This window comes from Rosa chinensis, chromosome 1 (assembly GCF_002994745.2).
Source record: "Rosa chinensis cultivar Old Blush chromosome 1, RchiOBHm-V2, whole genome shotgun sequence".
In the NCBI taxonomy this organism is placed as follows: Eukaryota; Viridiplantae; Streptophyta; class Magnoliopsida; order Rosales; family Rosaceae; genus Rosa; species Rosa chinensis.
In genome coordinates, this window is record NC_037088.1 from 39620763 (window position 1) to 39641041 (window position 20279).

The window sequence follows — 20279 nt, forward strand, 5'->3', positions numbered from 1 at the left end:
ATTTGATGAATATTGCATGTCTATTGGGATCGATGTAAAGCATCCTGTACCCCATGTGCATACACAAAATGGTTTCGCAGAAGCCACCATCAAAAGGCTACAGATGGTGGCTAGAGCATTGGTTATGTGCACCAACCTGCCTTTATCTGCATGGGGTTATGCAATATTGCACGCAGCTTTACTTATTTATTTCAAACCCACTGCTAGCCAACCATTTTCTGCGTACTAGTTGGTAACTAGATATAAGCCTGACATTTCACACTTACACATATTTGGTTGCACAATATATGTGCCTATTGCGCCCCCACGACACATCAAAATGGGTCCTCAGAGACGATTAAGTATTTATGTTGGATACGAATCCCCAACAATTATCCGCTACTTGGAACCCTTGACAGGTGATCTCTTTACCGCTAGATTTGCGGATTGTCACTTTGATGAGACAGTCTTCTCGTCGTTAGGGGGAGATAGGAGAAAGGATTTTCCAAGGGAATGACATGAATTGTCGGGGTTTGTCCCACTCTGTCTCATTTTGATCCCCGCACTTCACAAAGTGAAAGTGAAGTGAAAAGAATAATCGATCTTCAGAACGTAGCAGATTCGATGTCTGATGCGTTTATTGATATCGCAAAAGTGACGAGATCACATATACCAGCTGCAAATGTGCCTGCAAGGTTAGAAGTCCCCAAAAAATGGCACGGTGGAGCAGATAGAGGCACTGCAACCACACTTAGTGGAGGTGTGGTTGAGGCCGTGGCTCCCCAAAGGAAGAGGGGGAGGCCACTTGGTTCGATTGACACTCACCCAAGGAAGAAGAGGGCGAGTAAGGCACAAACCGATCCATTAATCATCAATGTAGAGAATCCCTCTCATGAGATTGTCTTTGATTATAGTTAAGTCCATGAATCAATACTGGAGGACACTCCGATGTTTGAAATGATTCCAGAGAACAAAGAAATCTCAATGGATTATGAGAGTGTGTATGAGTTGATAGAAAGATCTTCCATACACATTGATGATGTATTTGCATACACTGTTGCTCAAGAAATCATAGAGCACGATGATATCAAACCACACTCTGTTGCAGAATGTCAACAAAGAGCAGACTGGCCTAAATAGAAAGAAGCAATCCAGGTAGAACTAGATTTTATGGCAAAGAGATAGGTATTTGGTTCGATAGTGCTAACCCTACCAAATGTAAAGCATGTAGGACATAAATGGGTTTTTGTTAGAAAGCGTAATGAGAATAATGAAGTCCTGAGGTACAAGACTCGCCTTGTGGCGCAAGGTTTCTCACAACACCCTGGAATTGACTATGAGGAGACATACTCTCCAGTAATAGACGTTATAACATTCCGCTACTTAGTTAGCTTGGTAGTTTCCGAAGGAATGGAATTGCAGCTCAAGGATGTGGTTACTACATATCTCTATGGGGATCTTGATTCAGAGATATAAATGAAAGTGCCTGATGGCCTTACATTACCCAAGTCAAGTGACTCTAAACCACGGAGTGCGTTTGCAATTAGGTTGAAACGCTCACTTTACGGATTGAAACAATCCGGGCGGATGTGGTATACCCGTCTAAGTGACTACTTGATTGGGAAGAGATATAAGAACAATGAATTATGCCCCTGCGTATTCATAAAGAAAACAAGTTCCGGATTTGCAATTGTGGTTGGATATGTCGATGATATGAACATAATAGGTACTCTTGATGAAATAAGAGAAACTGCAAGCTACTTGAACTCTGAATTTGAGATGAAGGATCTTGGGAACTCGATTCTATCTAGGCCTTGAACTAGAACACCGAGTTTATGGAATACTAATCCACCAATCTGCGTATGTCCAAAAGTCAGGTGATTTAATATGGACAAAGCGCATCCTGCTACCACACCCATTATCGGTCAAAGTTTGGATGCAAGGAAAGATCCATTTCATCCAAAGGAAGATGACGAAGAGGTGTTGGGAGCTGGAATTCCTTATCTAAGTGCAATAGGCGCATTATTGTACTTAGCCTAGTGTACTCGACCAAACATTGCTTTCTCAATGAACTTGTTAGCTAGATTTAGCTCAACGCCAACGCAGCGTCACTGGAATGGTATCAAGAACATTTCTGATACCTAAAAGGAACCATTGACTTGGGACTGTTCTTTCCCTACAGAGAGACAAGAGGGACCGCAGATGGAATTGCAATCCCTAAAGGAAATATTGATGGCGAAAGCGCCACTCACTACACCGAAACGCCAAATGACGTTTTGGTTGGTTTTGCTGATGCTGGGTACCTCTTTGACCCACATAAAGGTCGTTCCCAAACTGGTTATGTATTTACCATTGGGAACACAACAATATCTTAGAGATCAACCAAGCAAATCTTTGTGGCTACCTCCTCAAACCACTCAGAGATCATTGTTCTACATGAGGCGTTCGTGAGTGTATATGGTTAAGAGCTATCATTACACATATTCGAGGGACTAGTGGTTTGAGTTCTACCACTAAAGAGCCTACTTGCGTTTATGAAGATAATGCAGCTTGCATCGAACAGATGAAGCTAGAATATATCAAGGGTGATAATACAAAACACATATCACCAAAGTTTTTCTACTATCAACAACAACAGGCCCACTTCAAGATTCAAGTGAATAGAGTAAGGTCTGAGGAGAATGTGGCAGATTTGTTCACTAAATCATTGCTGGCCATATTTGAGAAACATGTGAAAAGCATAGGAATGCGAAGATTTTCCAAGCTCCCTTGATTAATGTAAGGATCAGAGGGAGGTGTAGACGTCAGGGGGAGTCTAACACACACACATGTCATACTCAAATGTAGAAGGTGCGTTGTGCTCTTTTCCTTTGACCAAAGTGTATTTTTTGTTCCACAGGGTTTTTATTGTTACTTGGCAAGGTTTTTAGTGAGGCAACAATTCATGCACCATTCCGTCTTTGACTTGGCACAAGGGGGAGTGTTAAAGGAAAAACATATTATGTGCCTTCGTCAAAGTGACTGACGGAGAGAGAATCAAGGAATCAGCGATTACCATCAATCAGCACAATTATGGATCAATCAGCATTTAATGTCATCATTGTAATTGATATTTCCGTTGTAATTTCATCCCTATATAAAGGGGCTATGAAAGAAAATGAGTAGACCAATTCGATTCTCATTTTACTTTTATAGTGGGAACTTTTTTCTTTTTTTTTTCTTTTCGAATAATAGTTGTGAACCTAGCTTTGAAAAACTCCAATACCCATTCCGATTCACTTTGGTTTTCCATAAAAGTTGCTTTGGCTGAAATTAATTAATTACATTAATTGCAGATATTATCATCCACTTTATTCCATGTGTTCAAAGAAATGTTATGCATACTCCTAGCAGCTAGCTGACAAACTCTGCTTCTTCCTCTCTCTTTTTTTATTAAAAAAAAAAAAGACAAACGAACGAACGAACAAACTCTGCTTCTAGTTTAGAACACACTGGCTCTATACAGTCTAACTCTTTCAATTTCGAACTACTAGAGATTATTTATGCCCTTATTTTGATATCGTAATTATCTGCGTACTGTTCTAGTAATGTTCTGAGGCCTTGAAAGTTTCAATTTCATTTTACTAATATCTTGCATGTGGGTTTGACCCAAGAAGTTTGTACAAACTGGTCTGGTGAGAATGCTGCTACTAATGAAACTAATAATAATAATAATAAAGAATATAAAAATTAAAAAACCTCATTAACATGCTCACTAACATCTTTATGAATTGTATATTAGGGTTTGACCTAAGAAGTTTGTACAAATTAGTGAGAATGCTGCTACTAATGAATAGGGCTGTCAATGGGTCGTGTCGGGTTGGGTTCGTGTCGGGTCAAGGTATTTGTCGTGTCGCAAGATACAAACCCAAACCCAACCCATTTAATAATCGTGTCAAAAATTTAAACCCAAACCCAACCTATTTATTAAACAAGTTACCCGTTTCCAACCCGCTTAACCCATTTAATAAATAGGTTGTGTCGTGTTTAACAAAATGACTCATTTAAGGGTTAACAATGCGACCCATTTAACTAAAAAAATGCATACATTGATTAAATTTACTAAAAACTCTACAAGACGAATAATATAAATAATTATATATAATTCATAAATAATTAAATCTAATAATTATAAAGCAAAATATTTCAAATTGTCTAATCCTATGATCAAATACTCTCAACGTCTAAAATTTCAGGATGAAGTATAGCATAATCGGGTTATACGGGTTCACTTCGTGTTGGTAGGTTGACCCGTGGCCGACCCATTTAATAAATGGGTCATGACGGGTTGACCCATGGCTGACCCGCTTTTTAATCGTGCGGGTTCAACCCGCTTTATTTCGTGCGGGTTGCGAGTCGTGTTATCGGGTCGTGTCGGAATTGACAGCCCTACTAATGAATTCAAAAAATTAAAAATTAAAAAACCCGTTAACATGCTCACTACACTTCACGACGGTGCGGGACATTTTTATGAATTGTATGTTAATCATGAGTAGTTCACTTGACAAAAAAAATCATGAGTAGTTCTATATCCACAGTCATATACTTTTTTCATCTTTTCTTGTATGTATCCATCCTTCTTGGAGACTTTTCTAGTGTACTGGTCATCTTCCTCTGTAGAGATTATAATTGTCTCGTACAGACTGTCATGAGAAGTTAATATAATTTAATCCTTTTTTTATTAAAAATAAATATATAAAATAAAATTTTAGTGTTAACTACCTGAGGCCCTAGCTAATATTTTTAGCACATTACTGATGGTGACCTTCGACCTTAATTTCAATAAACTAGTACTCCTTAAAGTCAAATGTGCACCCTGTTGAAGTCATGAAGACGCCTTTGTATCAATAGTTCACTTCAACGAAATAATCATGACGCGCTATTTCCACCTTGATTGCAATTTTGGTCTCCGATTGTCCTTTTTTTTTTTTTAGTTGTGATTGGATTGGTCCTTTAAAAAAAAAAAAACATAAATGTGAATTTACTCAAATTACAAGTTGATTAATTTGCCAATTTATGTAAAAATATTGATCGTTGTCCAGTAAATCAATGGCTTCATAACTTACATCACGACAAGTTAGAAGGGCGCATACATAACACCCTTAAGTTTGTGCCTCAAATCAATGACCAAGCATTATAGGACGGATCAAATGTCCCTCAATACCGCATTTCACTCACTTATTTGAATTAAGCCTACACAAGACAAAATCTCTAATAATCGCCTAAACAAGGGAAAATCATTCGTGCAGTACCTAATCTTTCACCTATTATAAAATTTGGTACCTCAAGTTTCAAAAATAGTTATGACATCAACCTAACAATAGGGGAAAATGGTTCGTACGGTACCCGACGTTTGCCTCCTTATAACTTTTGGTACCTGAACTTAAAAAAATATCAATACAGTACCTGAGGTTCTCTGCCCGACCAAGGATTGGTAGATATGGCCGTTAGAACCGCTACAGCGTCAGCCAGCTAGCAATTTTTGAAGGGTATTTTCGTCTTTTCATGCCTTAATTTTTAATTTTAATTTTTTAAGCATATATATATATATATATATATATATATATATATCTCTCTCTCTCTCTCTCTCTCCCTCCCTCTCCCCCCACCACACTAGAATTCCCCCGCCTCCCTCCGACGAACTCAATCTGGGTCTGACCGACTTCCGTCCCAGCTCCGACCCGACTTTCTCCACTTCCTAATTCCTAACAACAGATGCGATTCCGACAAAGCTCGAGTTTCAGAAGTGTAAGTCAGCCAACGAAATTCAAGAACAGGTGAAGCTTCTGATGGTGGTGGAGATGGCGGAGGTGCCAGCTTGACGAAGATCGAGTACGCCGTTGTAGCCCATTCTCTCCCACGCACAACATGCACTTCATTTCTCCTATCAAAGCTTTCTTCTTCAACATTCTTCTCCGACAAACAAACAACCCCCACTTCATTTCTCCCCAAACCAAACTCATGCCTCTCACTACTTTCATTAAACAAGTTCTCTACACCATCATGCCCATCAAAGCCTTCTTGCACAACATTCTTCTCCTTAACTTTTAGATTTGATTTTCTCTAAATTTTATGAAATTAGTATGGGGATTACTTTTGTTTCTGGGTTTTCATTGATTTCAGTTATGCGTTGTTTTTGTTTCTCACATTTGCATCTTGATATCAAATTTGCATAAGTTAGAAGAATTATACATGCAAGGATTTTGGAACTTTATGGGGTGGTTTCGGGGAGAAGGAGAACATGGATGCAGATTGTATCCCAAATTATGTTGAGTTCAATCCGAATTGGGTTGAGTTTGATACACGTATCGGCACATACGAGAAGATGGTCATAAGTCAATATCCTTGAAGCTTGACACCATCAGTCGCTTACCGGACCGAGCTTTTAATACGGTGATGAAACATAGTAGAGAGGTTATGGTGGGAAGGGTGCCGAAGGTTAATTGACATATTTGTGAAATATGAACATGGGAGATTACAAGAAGTGAAGCATCTCTTTTTAATTGGTTGATATCGATACCAGCCGATGAACACAATAACATGGGTTCTGAAATAACCTGTGTTGCAGAACTTGGAAACTTTGTATATGGATCTTTGATCTGGAAAGAGGGACAAAGGAGGGGGGGGGGGGGGGGGAGTGCGAGGGAAGGGAGAGAGAGAGAGAGAGAGAGAGAGAGAGAGAGAGAGAGAGAGAGAGAGAGAGAGAGAGAGAGAGAGAGAGAGAGAGAGAGAGAGAGAGAGAGAGAGAGAGAGAGGAACTACGCAAAAAATAATAAAAATAAAAATAATAATAATAATAATAATAATAATAATAATAATAATAATAATAATAATAATAAAGGGTAAATTGGTCATTTTAGGTTTAAAAATTGCTACATGGCAGACGCCGTAACGGAGCTAACGACCATATGTACCAATCTCCGGTCGAGCAGAGAACCTCAGGTACCGTATTGATATTTTTTGAAGTTCAGGTACCAAAACTTATAAGGAGGCAAACATCGGGTACCGTACGGACTATTTTCCCCTAACAATAGTACATGAAACTATTAGCTCCGTTACTTTACCCGAACTAATGCACACTCTTAACTTCAATATCCGACTATGCAAAACTATCACTTTGGTATCACATGTTTGAAGCTCGACCCAAGAATGGTACACACTGTCCATAACAGCGTTAAGTCTCTTGCCATGTGTCATATTTTAAGGGGTAATTGGGTCACTCCATCTTAACCCAGACGTTTATATATATATATATATATATATATATATATATTTCTAAAGGGTGTCTAGAAAAATTATTATCTTATGCATTTAGCGAGGTTATTACTAAATCCGGAGAAATTTATTATTTAATTAAGGTTATTAATTTATCGAACATTCATATATCGAGGTTTTATTGTATAAAATAAACAAAGTACAAATTTTTTTTTGGGGGGGGGGGGGGGGGGGAATCAACCTTACCTCTTTTTTTTTTTTTTAATCGGCCCGAGGGGCAATAATATCATTCATCACAAACCAGAATAGGTCGTTACATACCCTTCCGCTGCCATTTAAGGTCATAGGTAGACAAGAAGATAGTGGTAGTACCCACAGTGGTACATAGAAATAGACCTACTCATTATACAATCAAATACGTAGAGGTAGCGGGCCAAGGGCCAAAACCCTAATGCAAGGAAATTTATTGTAATTAGACAATAAAGCTAAAAACATAGAGTTGGGCCAAGGGCCAAAACCCTAGCCCAATTGAAGGCCCTAGGGTAGCCCAAAAAGAGAAACCCAAACCACAAGGCCCAGCAGGATATGAAGCAGGCCCAAACTTCATCTCCTACGTGCATCCGTGCAACGCCGTTTGCTCCACCACCTTCCACTGTAACTGGCCGCGCCAACCAGGCTCAACCAAGTCGCACCTACCCGACCCAGCCTACAACAGCCACCGTTGGCCTCGCCGCGCACCCCACCAGAAACAGAAGCCACCCAAGTCCTCCAGATTCTCACCGCCGCACAGCTCGTCAGAACTACACGGCCGCTCCACCTGTCAGAACCACGCCGCCGCACGAATCTGCAGAGCCCACGTCATACCTCCATCCCTGTACAACGCTATGCGACCACACCTAGAGATTTAGTCTGGAAACCCACCTAACCCCGTGCAACACCCTGAGCCCGATGCTTCCCACTTTGATCTTCCCTAGCAAATAGCATTCAACACCCGTCCGACAGCAACCCAAGAGTGGCGAGGCGAACCTCCACCGATCTAGAGCACCGCCGGATGAGCAGAATTTTTGAAAACCTCGACCTAGGGTACTCCGGGTTTCTTGGAGCTCTTCAGAGAGTATTCGTAAGAACGAGTTTAGTCCTTTTTTTTTTATAATAACCTCACCTCTTATGAAAGAAAAATTACAATGAACATGAAATTGAGCATAAATCAATGTGCAAATACAACTGAGAAAATACTTCAAAAACCCAAACAAAGATCCAAAATAGAAGCTAGGAAACACATGGACGTTGATTGAGTAGCAACCAAGACGTCGAGTAGATTAAGGCTGCAAAGGCAATGTGACAAAGATAACCTAAACATACAATTAACAAAAATATAGCGCTAAGGTATCGTTTGGTTCACGGAAAAGAAAGTAATTCCTTTGTCTTTCCCATGGGTAGGGAAATGAAATTTTCCAACAACTTTCAATTCCGATATTTGGTAACGTAAGGAAAGTTGTTAAAAAGTTGGTAAATAATGTAATAAAAAAATATGTTGTGAGTAATAAATGCAAGGAAAGAGAGGGGGGGGGGGGGGGGAGTGATTCCTTTGAGGTTTTTAGATTTCACATTGTCTACAAAGAAGAAGAAGTGGTAAGGTGGGGTATTGTGCTTTGAAATTAGATATGAGTAAGGCTTATGATAGGGTGGAGTGGCCTTTTCTGGAAGCGGTAATGAAGAAGGGGTTTTGGAGAGGTATGGGTGTGTTGGATTATGAATTGTGTTTCTACGATCTCTTACTCTTTCATCATCAATGGGGAGCCACGAGGCCATGTTTGTCCACCTAAAGGTTTGAGGCAGGGGGATTCAATTTCTCCATATTTTTTCCTTATATGTGTTGAAGTGTTATCGAGATGTATCCTGCATGCGGAGAATCTGGGTACTATGCATGGGGTTCGGATTTGTAGAGGGGCGCCCAGTATAAGCCATCTTTTTTTTGCAGACGATTCTTTCATCTTCTTTAGAGCTGGGAGGGAGGATTGTGAGGCTCTTAAACGTATTCTTTCTGAGTATGAGAGTGCCTCAGGTCAACAGGTGAATTATCAAAAGAGTTGTATTTCTTTTAGTAAAAATGTTCACATGTTTATGCAGGAAGGGATTGCTTTCATTCTTAGGGTGCAAAGAGTTGAAAAACATGATAAGTACTTGGGTCTTCCCACGGAAATTAGCTATTCTAAGACGGAAGCTTTTGGTTTTTTGAATGAGAAGGTTCGAGCAAGGACTCAAGGATGGAGGGAGAAGACTTTGAGTGTGGCAGGGAAGGAACACTTGATCAAGGCGGTGGCACAAGCAATTCCATCCTATGTGATGAGTTGTTTTGAGCTCCCCAAGCATTTATGTCAAGAAATGCATTGCTTGATGGCCCTTTTTTGGTGGGGGGTGGGGGGTGGGGGAGGGGGGGGGGGGGGGGGATGATAACAATGGTCGGAAGATTCACTGGTTAGCATGGGAGAAATTGTGTTGTTCTAAAAGGGATGGTGGTTTGGGCTTCCGGAATATGCACTATTTTAATCTGGCTCTATTGGCAAAGCAAGGGTGGAGGATTTTACATAACCCTGATTTGACTATTGCTAAGTTATACAAGGATAAGTACTTCCCAAGGTGTTCATTTATGGAGGCGGAGTTAAAGGGGGGAGAGTCATACTCTTGGCGTAGTATCATTTCGGGTTGTGAAGTGCTTAGGATGGGACTGAGGTTTTAGGTTGGTAGGGCAACATCTCTGTGTGGCATGACCCTTGGGTACCTATTCCCCATTCTTTCCGACCGTACTCCCCTATCATGGAAGGAATGGATGATTTGTTGGTTAGTGATTTAATTGACCAAGAATTGATGTCTTGGGCTACAAACTTTATGCATGAACTTTTCACAGAGGGGGAAGTGGAGAAAATGGCAGCTATTCCCATTAGTTTTCGTGGGGCTGATGACCGCTTGATCTGCCATTATGACAAGAAGGGTTTGTATCAGGTTCACAGTGGTTATCATGTGTATAATTTGGCTATGTCTAAGAAGCACTGGGCGTCAACGTCATTAGGGGATATTGGTGGATAGCAAGTATTGGGCTAATGTCTGGGGGGCCCGTACTCCTCCAAAAGTGAAATGCTTTATCTGGAGGCTTTTGAAGAATATTATTCCTACAAAGGAGGCACTCATGCAACGTAGAGTTGCTATGGTGGACCCCAAAAGCATGTTCTACATGGCTGCAGTGGAAACTGGTACGCATTTGTTTAAGTCTTGTTTAGCTTTACATTGTTTATGATTATTTGGCCCTTTGAAATTAAATGCTACTGCACACCCGGCCACCTGTGTCCGATATTAGGTCTTAGATATGATTGAATCCTTGAGTGGGGATCAGTGGGATTTTTTCTTCATGGGCTTATGGGCCATTTGGACAGAGAGGAATAAGCTTGTGTGGAATGATGATCACTTCCAGCCCATGCATATGATCCAATGGTCTACTCAAATGCTTGAGGATTTTCAAATGTACCACCCGAAGGCAGTTAGGAAGCAACGAAGGCCTCTAACTAAGTGGCAAAATCCTCCAAGTGGTCGTCTGAAAATCAATGTTGATGGGGCCTTTAGAGCTGAGGAGGGGAGTGGAGGTATTGGGGTAGTTGTCAGGAATGATGCTAGTATGGGTATTGCTGCTTTGGCCAGGACTTTTCAACATGCACACTCGGTTTTTAATATGGAAGTGGAGGCGTGTAGGGCTGGCTTACTTCTTGGTATTCACCAAGGTTGGATTAACATAGATGTTGAAAGCGACTCTGCCATCCTGATTTCTGCTCTCAATAGTCGAGAGAAGAATTTCTCTGAGGTAAGTCGAGTTTTAGATGATTGTAGGGAGTATATTACTGCTTTTCAATCTGTTAGAATTTGACATATTTACCGTGAAACAAATGGTGTAGCGGATAGGCTTGCTCACCGTGCTAGTAGTGGTTTTATTGATGATGTATGGTTAGATGAGACACCTGCAATCATTCAGGATGTTCTCTATGAGGATTATTGTAACTGTTCTACTGTAGCTCGGGGTTCAGGCTTTATGTCCCCCCCCCCCCCCCCCCCCCCCCCCCCCCCCCCCCCCCCCGATGCAAAATTATACTATTAATTTAATAAATGAAACCGGGCGTGAGGCTGAGCCTCTCAGCTAGGCTGGGTTCCAAACCCCTTTCAAAAAAAAAAAAAAAGGAACCACTTTCTCCCTTATTTTCCCATCCTTTAGGAAATGATTTCATTTCCTTTTGCATCCCAAACGCAGGGAAGGAACAAGTTTCCTTTCTTAATGCTTACTTTCCGCGAACCAAACGTGGCCTAGCTAAGAGTAAAGTATCTAAGCAAACCTGGAACTTGCAAACTTTCATCATGCTGAAATGACATTATTATATATAGGTACGTAAATTCACATGGGCACATGAAACTTAATTTCCCATAAAATTAGGAAAAGTAATCATCAACCATTGTCAACTACATCAAAGAGAACAAATGAAAACTTTGAATTTGTAGCATGCATTACAAAATCTCCAATTATAATACATTATAACCTTTGTAATGAAACCAAAATATAGCTTTCCATACTCCATAGAGCTCGCGGACTTTGAAAGCCAAATGATTCTGCAGCAAGCATATAAGAAAAGAAAGCTTATAAAGTATCCTTGCGATCCAATGCTCACTATCCAAATGTTACTTTAAAATTGATTAGCATACCTTGCAAGTTGCAAGACACAATCTGCAACACTGAAACAAAGTACCTTTTGTTGGAAAATTTGGTCAATGGATGCTACTTCTGTCACCAGATTTCGGTTCCTACAAAATTGTACAAATATAATATTTTATTAGTAAATAAATATAATCACATTAATGCCATAATAAGCTGAAAATAGAAGATCAACACTTATCTTTTAGATTTGTGAGCCTCCACCAATTGATTACTTCAAAAAGAGTTTAAGGTTGAGGAGTGTAAACACTGCCCTTAAGAGTAGATTTCGCCCCTCAGAGACAATATCTCGGTATAGCAGGTTTGTGGCGCCCTACCTTCCAGGGTACAACAACCTCGATTCTTGTAGGTGTACACTCACAATACTCGGATCGTATCGAACAGCTTGAAACTTTCTTTTGGTAGAATAGATAAATTAAAGGAAACACATGAATATTTTGAGCTCGGAAAGGAAACAAAGGAGGTTGAATTTCTGTTGTGTATTTTTATGTGGAAAGCTAGAGATTATATATATGGCAGGAATGGTCAATGCGATGATAATTTAACAATAGCAATTAAGCTATGTAACTTATGTAACCGAAAGGAATATTATGACATTGATTAGGAAGAATCAAAACGTCAAAATAGGAATGACATTTAAACTCTGTAACTTATGTGACAGAAAGACAATATATATCTTGATATTGATGAGTAAATCAAAACGGAAGAAAGTAAATAAGGAACCACCATAATTGCAGACTTTGAACAAATGAATGATATATGAGTAAACTGATGAAATCTTTGTGTCAATCACAATCAAAGAGAGTTAATGAGTATTGCCATCTGCAATTAAAGGTCCAATGGAGGTTTCAAATATAGCTGGTATTTTGAAATATTCTAACTAAATTCCAACAAGCTTTGCCCTGAAGGGAGCCCTTCCAGAAATTCTCGAGGGCACTGGGCTGAACCCAGGCCGAGGAGGGGGTTTGGAAATAGTTTTCAACCAGCAATGGACGCGCCTCGGTTAGAACCTCATTAGTATCACAGAAAACCCAACTGATTTTGATGAAACAAATGAAGGAGTTCAAAAGATAGACCGATGTTATATCTATCATGAAGGAGATAAAGGACTTTGTATTCCAAGTGCATGAGTCTGCTTTGTCTATAATTTGATATTATACAAAGTTACGCCACTATTGCGATACTAATTGCTAAATAATTATCTATATTTACCAAATTTACCCCCTAATGCCTAAAGCAACACTGGCTGCCTCCTGTCAAACTTGGACGCAGAGGTCGCCCAAACCATAGTTTGCCGTAATCAACCTTATAGGATCATACTCACCAAGTAAGAGCATGCGCCTATTGAAAAACCAGGGTTCCCCATGCAGGATCTTATTGCACTCATCACAGCACTGAAAACGAAACAGATATCGGCCCTCTCCCACCGCGAAGATGGCCAAGTGATCACCAAGTCCCCAAATCAGCGGGAGAGTGCTCGGAAGGCCCTTCTCATTGCCTACCTTCCTTTGAACCAAACGCCCCATTAAGTAGAAAAATTCCTCCAGCACCACCGCCAAACCAACCTCCCCAAAATCCACCACCACGTCCTCCGTCAAAGCCAACGCCGCCACAAGCCTTGATGCCATGTCCTCCGCCATCACTAAAGTTGAGAGAAGATGCAAGAACTCAAATGAAGTTTCTCAACCCTAGCATAGAGCGGCTAGGTTTTTTATAAGAGCATTTTACGATAACATATCCTTGGTATATGTTGAAATGACTGGAATGAAACGAACAAACAAAAGAAAACCTAAACTGTTATTTCATAGGCAGTCGGTGAAAATTAACAAAGTTATTCAATTAAGGGTTAACTACAAAGCACTACCAGACAAAAGATTTTTTGACAACAAAGTCCACAACCTTTTCCTTTATATAATTAAGGACACACACTATTCTCCTTTTACCTCTTTTTGTTCTTTACACAGTATCAGCTTATATTTTACTTTTCCAGACTAAACACAGTATCAGCCTAAGGACTAGCCTTCAACATGCCACAACTTCGCCTAACGACTTCCTGTCTAAGCGGCTACTATCAGGGCGGAATCACTGCTGCCTAAGTATGATAAGGGTCATCTTTTAAAATAAAATAGAAAGCTTACTACTGCTTACTAACTGCTACTGTTACCAAAACATAAATGCAGAAACAGCAAAATATTTTTGTGACGGGGTACTGGGCACAAACAACTGAATTTATTTATTCAAACATAAATACAGATACAGAACCCAGAGCCTCACTCTTGGGCAAACAGCTAGAAGCTGCTTAGCTACTCATAACTTGATTACAAATACTTACTTGGAATCAGATGCACACTTGCATCAAGAGACTTATAGAAAACCTGCTACTGCTGCTACTATGGCTTTCTTATTTTTGAGAGAATCTGATTCTGCTCAATTTTCGAATATTAGACTGATGTTTCTTTTTCCGAATGCCTTCTAAGAGAAGCTAAAGCTCCTTATATAGGGAGCGGAACTCAAATTACAATTCAAAACAACAAAATGTACAGAACGACTCCGTGATTTCCTGCTTTCCTTAGTGCTCCTGCTGGTGGAGGTCGGCCGGGGAAAAAGCAGATTCCTTTAGGTGAAATGTTTTTCACCTGCTTTTTGAAAAGCAAAAGTCACTTTTGGAAAAATACAAAAGAACTTTAGGTGTTTTCTACACCTGCTGCTTCACATGTTCTCGTCAGTTTCTGAATTGTGACCAAGGACAAACGAGTCGTTATCTGCCTGGGCCATCCTTACTGTTGTTGCATTGTCTTCGACATCTGTATCAACATACATCTTGTAGTGGTTGTCAGTTTCAAGCTTCTCCACCCATCGTAAGCATGCCAGTGTCGAATCTATCTCCTTTCTGGTAAGAGATAGGAATAAGTCACTGCTGACTACGTCAGGATGATCGTAAGCAGTGATGATAATTTTCTCTCCTGCTGCCAGGAAGGTATTGTAGGTATCCTCAGAGATGATCTTTTTGATATATTCTAGAGTCATGGCCTTCATCCACGGGATGCTTGAGTTTGGTTGGCCATTGTACCCTACACAGGCTGGTTGAAGATATTTCCTTTGAATAATTCTTACATAATGATAAGGAGGAATATATTCAACTTCACCGTTTGCCTTCTGGATCCATTCTGGAGGAGTGGATCTGAACTTCAGTCGAAGCATACAGTCATTTTTTCTTACATTTTTGACTGTATTGACAATGATAGGCGGCAAACCTTTTAGATCATCATTTGTTTTAGTCCACAGATTATGGACAAAACCATTTTCAACAAGCCAGAGCTTGTGTTCTTGAGGATGTTCACTTTGAACATTAACCAGGTATCTTCCAACATAAGGACCTGAAACAATAAAGAGAGTTGGAGGAACTAGGTCTTCTGGATTATGTCTTCCTATCAGACTATGGAATTCATGCCAGTCTGATTCATTAAGAGCCATGACAGGAACTCTAGCACTTTCTGGACTTTCAAGGAAGAGAATTTTTTCTTTTCTTGCAGCACTCTGCTGTATATGACTTTCTTCAAATTGTGGTCTGGCGTTCTCATATAGTTCTTCAGCTAGTGCAAAGAGTGCCGGGAACATTAGACCACTGCTTCTTTCTTGGAAAGCAAATAAGAGATTATCCAGGATTGCCTTCTGGTGATAAGCTAGTCTCCTGCCAGTTCTGAACACAGGAGTGTCAAAAGTTCTTAATTCATAATTAAAAACATTTATGACTCCAGTTGGAGTTGGTCTGCTTTTTGGCAAAGCAGCAACCGTCAACGGTCTTGATGAGCCTTTACCGTCTGTCGTTTGAGACGGGCTAGCCAATCCTTTACCCTGGGATTGATCAGTTGAGGCTAGTCCTTTAGGACTTAGCAGAAACCTTTTAAGAACCTTTTCTTTGGTTTCCATAGGATCTTCTTGAAGCTCATGTTCTTTCCCAGTCCTTCTGCTTCTGGGATTACGACCTTCGTCGTCTTCTTTCTGGCTGAACATTGCCATTTCCCTGGTTAATGCTTCTGGAAGATAATTCTTGTTTCCTGCAATTAATTCAACATTATAATCATATTGGTTAAGAAATAATTGCCAGTTTGCTAATCTTCCTCTATCAGCAGCTTTATCAAGTTTGAAATTTTTGAAATTCTTTACTCTAGCACAATCGGTGCGGACAGTAAAGGGTTTTCCAAGAAAAGCTGGAGAATTTAAAATCGTTTTCTTAACAGCCAAAATTTCTTTTTCCCCTGTGGGATAATTTAGTTCTGCAGGACTGAACTTGCCACTACAAAATTTACAGATCTTTTCAACGTTAGTTCCAGGCGCCTTTGCCAGAACCACACCGGACCAATAATTATCGCTCGCATCTGTCTGGAGGATAATTTCATCATTCTCTTCTGGTTGTTGCAGAGGAGGGAGGTTCTTGCAGAGATTTTTTATCTGCTTCACGATTTTTTCATCATCTTCTGTGAAGTTCCATTAGATAACATCGCTGTTAACCCTGAGATTTTAGGGATGAAATCTCTCCCATAGTTTATGACACCAAGGAATCTCTCTAGACTCTTAGCATCAGGAATTTTGTCTGGGAACTTCTAGATCTTTTCAAGAATATGAGGTTGGAGTTTTATTACTCCATTTTTGATGTTTATTCCTAGGAAATCAACTTCATCAAGGATAAAGAAGATTTTCTTTTCACCTAGGATGATTCCATGCTGAACTATCAGCTTTACTACCTCATGGAGGTGTTTCATGTGTTCTTCTTTGTTTTTGGAGAAGACTAGGATGTCATCTATGTAGACGACGCAGAACTCTGCCACATGCTTGAAGATGTTGTCCATCTTTCTTTGGAAGATTGAGGGAGCTTGCTTTAGACCAAAAGGCATTACTAACCATTCGTAATGGCCTTGTGGTGTTCCAAATGCAGTGAAAGGAATACTCTCAGGATGCATCTTGACCTGCCAGAAACCCAACTTTGCATCGAATTTCGAAAAGACTTTAGCTCCTCTGAGCTGGTTGATCAGTACTCTTATGTGATCAATCTGATAGCCGTCTTTGACAGTCTTCTTATTGACATCTCTGTAGTCAATAACCATTCTAGCTTTTCCTCTTAGATTTTCTGCATGATTTCTCACATAGAATGCTGGAGCATGATGAGGGCTAGTGGAAGGTTGAATTAATCTCTTCTTCAGGAGATCTTCAATATCACTTCTGAACTCTTTCTGATCTTCCTCTTTGTACTAAGGAATGGCTTTGACATGACAGATGGCATTTATGTCATGCAATCTTAATTCACAGACCACTGGGTGTTTTTCCCAAAACTTCTGAGGATTTGTATCCACATTTTGCTCTAGTATTTTCTTGATTTTTTCAAGAGTGGGAATTTGCTGAGACTCAAGCTTGTTCTGAAAGTGCTTGAGGTTATGCTCATGGATGAAACTAGCTTCTTCATCTTCACTAGTTTCTTCTTCTTCAGAAGATTCTTCAACAAGTAATTCTTCTTGTTGCTTGATTTGGAGTATGGGTTGGAATTTTGGTTTGTAGGGGGTAAGATCACCACTATTCTGTTGCGATCTCGGATACTAAGTAGTAAAACCGGGACCGACTACAGTTCTGGCTTGTGTGAGGCGGTCTGCCCAGAACACCCGTTCTCCTTTCCTGAAGCCTATCGCTTCTTCATCCTGAATGAATCGTTGTTGGAGAATAAAATCATTTCCCAACAAGAAATCAGATCCTTGGCCTTCAGATTGCCAAACATTCTGGATGATAAATGTTCCTCCACCGATGGTGATATGAACATTTTTTGCTACTTTCTTCATGGTGAGATGGCTCCCATCAAATGTAACACCAGTAGCAGATTTTTTCTTATCTTCTTTCCAGAGTTCTTCTGGAATTGCAAATCTCTTTGCAACAGTAAATCCCAATCCGTTATCTACAAAGGCATGTAGATGATATTTTTTATGATCAGGGAATTTTAGTCCAATCTCTATGTAGTTGCTATATCTACTTGTAGAGACGACTTTCGATTGATGAAGCTCATTTTCCTGAGCTTGTTCCTTTGGAATGAATGGTTTGCATTCTTCTTTTGGAACTTTTTCTGGATGAGGTGATTTATCAAAACTAGAAGGTTTTGTATCATCCCAGTTTGTAGGAATTATCTCTTTGATGTCTGGGTCACTGAACCATGACGGAGGGTCATATCTGACTTTATAATCAAACTTGCCTGATGGTTGGCCAAGTAGATCCCATGTTTCAGTAGCCTCTTGTCGTTCTAAGAGATGAACAGTTTCTGGTGGTTTCACCAGTTCTACATTTTCTGGTATTTCAACCAGTTCAATATCTTCATCGATGATTTCTTCCTTTTTTGAGGAAGATGGTTCCATGGTTTCCTGGAACAGAGTTTCAACTTCTTTCGCCTTTTGCTCAGCGAAATATTCTTCATATTCTTGCTCAACCAACTGGCTGACAAGACCATTTTTGGTTTTTCTTCTTGCTTCAGCTATGAAGCATTCTTTATGATAAGTCTTCTTAGACTCTTCACAAAACATAGGGAGACCATTCTTTTCATGACATAAGCAGTAGTCACAAACGAATGTACCAGGGTTCACCTGATAAGAAGACATGAAGGATTCTGTCTTGCTTTCTTCCCAATTTTTGATTCTCAAAACATTCATTTATCTGGATTCGAAGTACTCTACTTCAGAATCGATCTCAGACTCATCTGATGAAATTTCTTCTTCAGACCAGGCAGAGTAGACTGACCTGTCATCATCTTCATCATCAGAATAGGCTATTTCGTAGCCTTTCATGTTTGCTACCTCTACTATTTGCTCATATTCTTCGAAGAGAGCAGCTTTAGTAGATCTTTTACCCTTTTCAGGGCATTCATTGGCATAGTGCCCTTCAGCTTTACATAACCAACATCTGCAAGCTTTCTTGCTTGGTTGTTTATGCTGATGAGTATTCTTCTTTTTCTTGAAGAATTTCTTTTTAGGATCTTCATCCTTTTGTTTCTTGTAATTGGAACTCTTAATGAATTTCCAATCTCTTTTCTGATTACTCTTTTTGAATTTTTTAGAGTAATATTTTTCTTTTTTCTTCTTTCTGTGGAATTTGGATTCATGACATCCCCAGTTTGTGGGCATATCCAGTATTCCATAACAGAAATTTTCAACTCCTTTGAGTTGTTTCTTGGCCATCTTAGCTCTAAGATTGGCTTTGCATTGCTCCTTCAGTAATTGCCGGATTCTGTCGGCAATTCCTCCAACTGAAAATCTTTCAATTGGTTTTTCAGCTATGCTTTCTCTCACAGCTGTTCTCCATGGTTCAGGGAGTTTCCTGTGCAATAGATTAACTAGATCAGTATTCTCTAGTTCACCAATTGTACAGTAATATTCCTGAAACTCATTCAGGTATTCTTCGAAATATCTCATGTCACAGATCTTGAGAGCATAGATATTCGATTTTGCCGATTCTTTGGCTTTTTCACTCAGATTTGAAAGATCTCCACAGAACTGATCGTACAAGGGTACGGCAAAATCATACGGAGATTTTGAATTTTTTATCTCTTCAAGCCAGTCTCTTCCTCTGGCAGTTTCTTTGAAAGATAGGTAGTACTTTTTTGCTACTCCAGTAAGAGTAGTTTCATAGTACACCTGCAAATCTGGTGCTTCAAATTTGCCAAGGGTAAGTGCAGAAGCCATCATCAGGCTATCTACCCATTGGTCAATGGTTTTTCTTTTATCTAGACTCTTATCTAGATTTAACCAGATGTCGTAGTTCGTGATAGGAACTCTAGGCAGATTATCCTCTGGGACAAATCTTTGGGAATTTCTTTCTCCTTTTTTACCCGTGGGGGCTTTCTGTAATGGGAGTTTTACTTTCCCTTTTTCTCTGCTAATGAAAGTTTTGGAGCTTTCTCCTTCTTCCATTTCAATATCTTGATAAGGAAAGACTTTTCTAGTCTTTCTGATTTTGAATTCTTTCATTTCCTCGATTAGTTTTTCTAATCGTTCAGGATTTTCACAATTCTCAGCTTCTTTATAGAGTTCATAGAGCCTCTCAGCTCTGAGCATATTGACTGGTCTGTTCAGATCAGCTTCCAATTCTTCTTCAGAAATTGGATCTTCTATGGTGGGTTTTGTACCACTGACACTAGCTTCTCTAGTGCTGTAGCTCCTTCTCATAAGACTGCTGTTTATCCTGAGGTTCTCAGGACAGACATCACTTTTTCTGTGATTATCAAAGTTGAGGCTGATTTCTCCAGTTTTTCTACTCTCGTAGATTT

The 20279-nt window shown here is 39.8% G+C and overlaps 1 non-coding gene across 1 annotated transcript; it reads right to left on the minus strand.

Moving 5' to 3' along the window:
- Positions 1-12876: 12876 nt before the first annotated feature.
- Positions 12877-13023, minus strand: LOC112183143. Its single transcript, XR_002929740.1, has one exon. It is a non-coding gene; the product is annotated as a U4 spliceosomal RNA (small nuclear RNA).
- Between the last annotated feature and the right edge of the window lie 7256 nt (positions 13024-20279).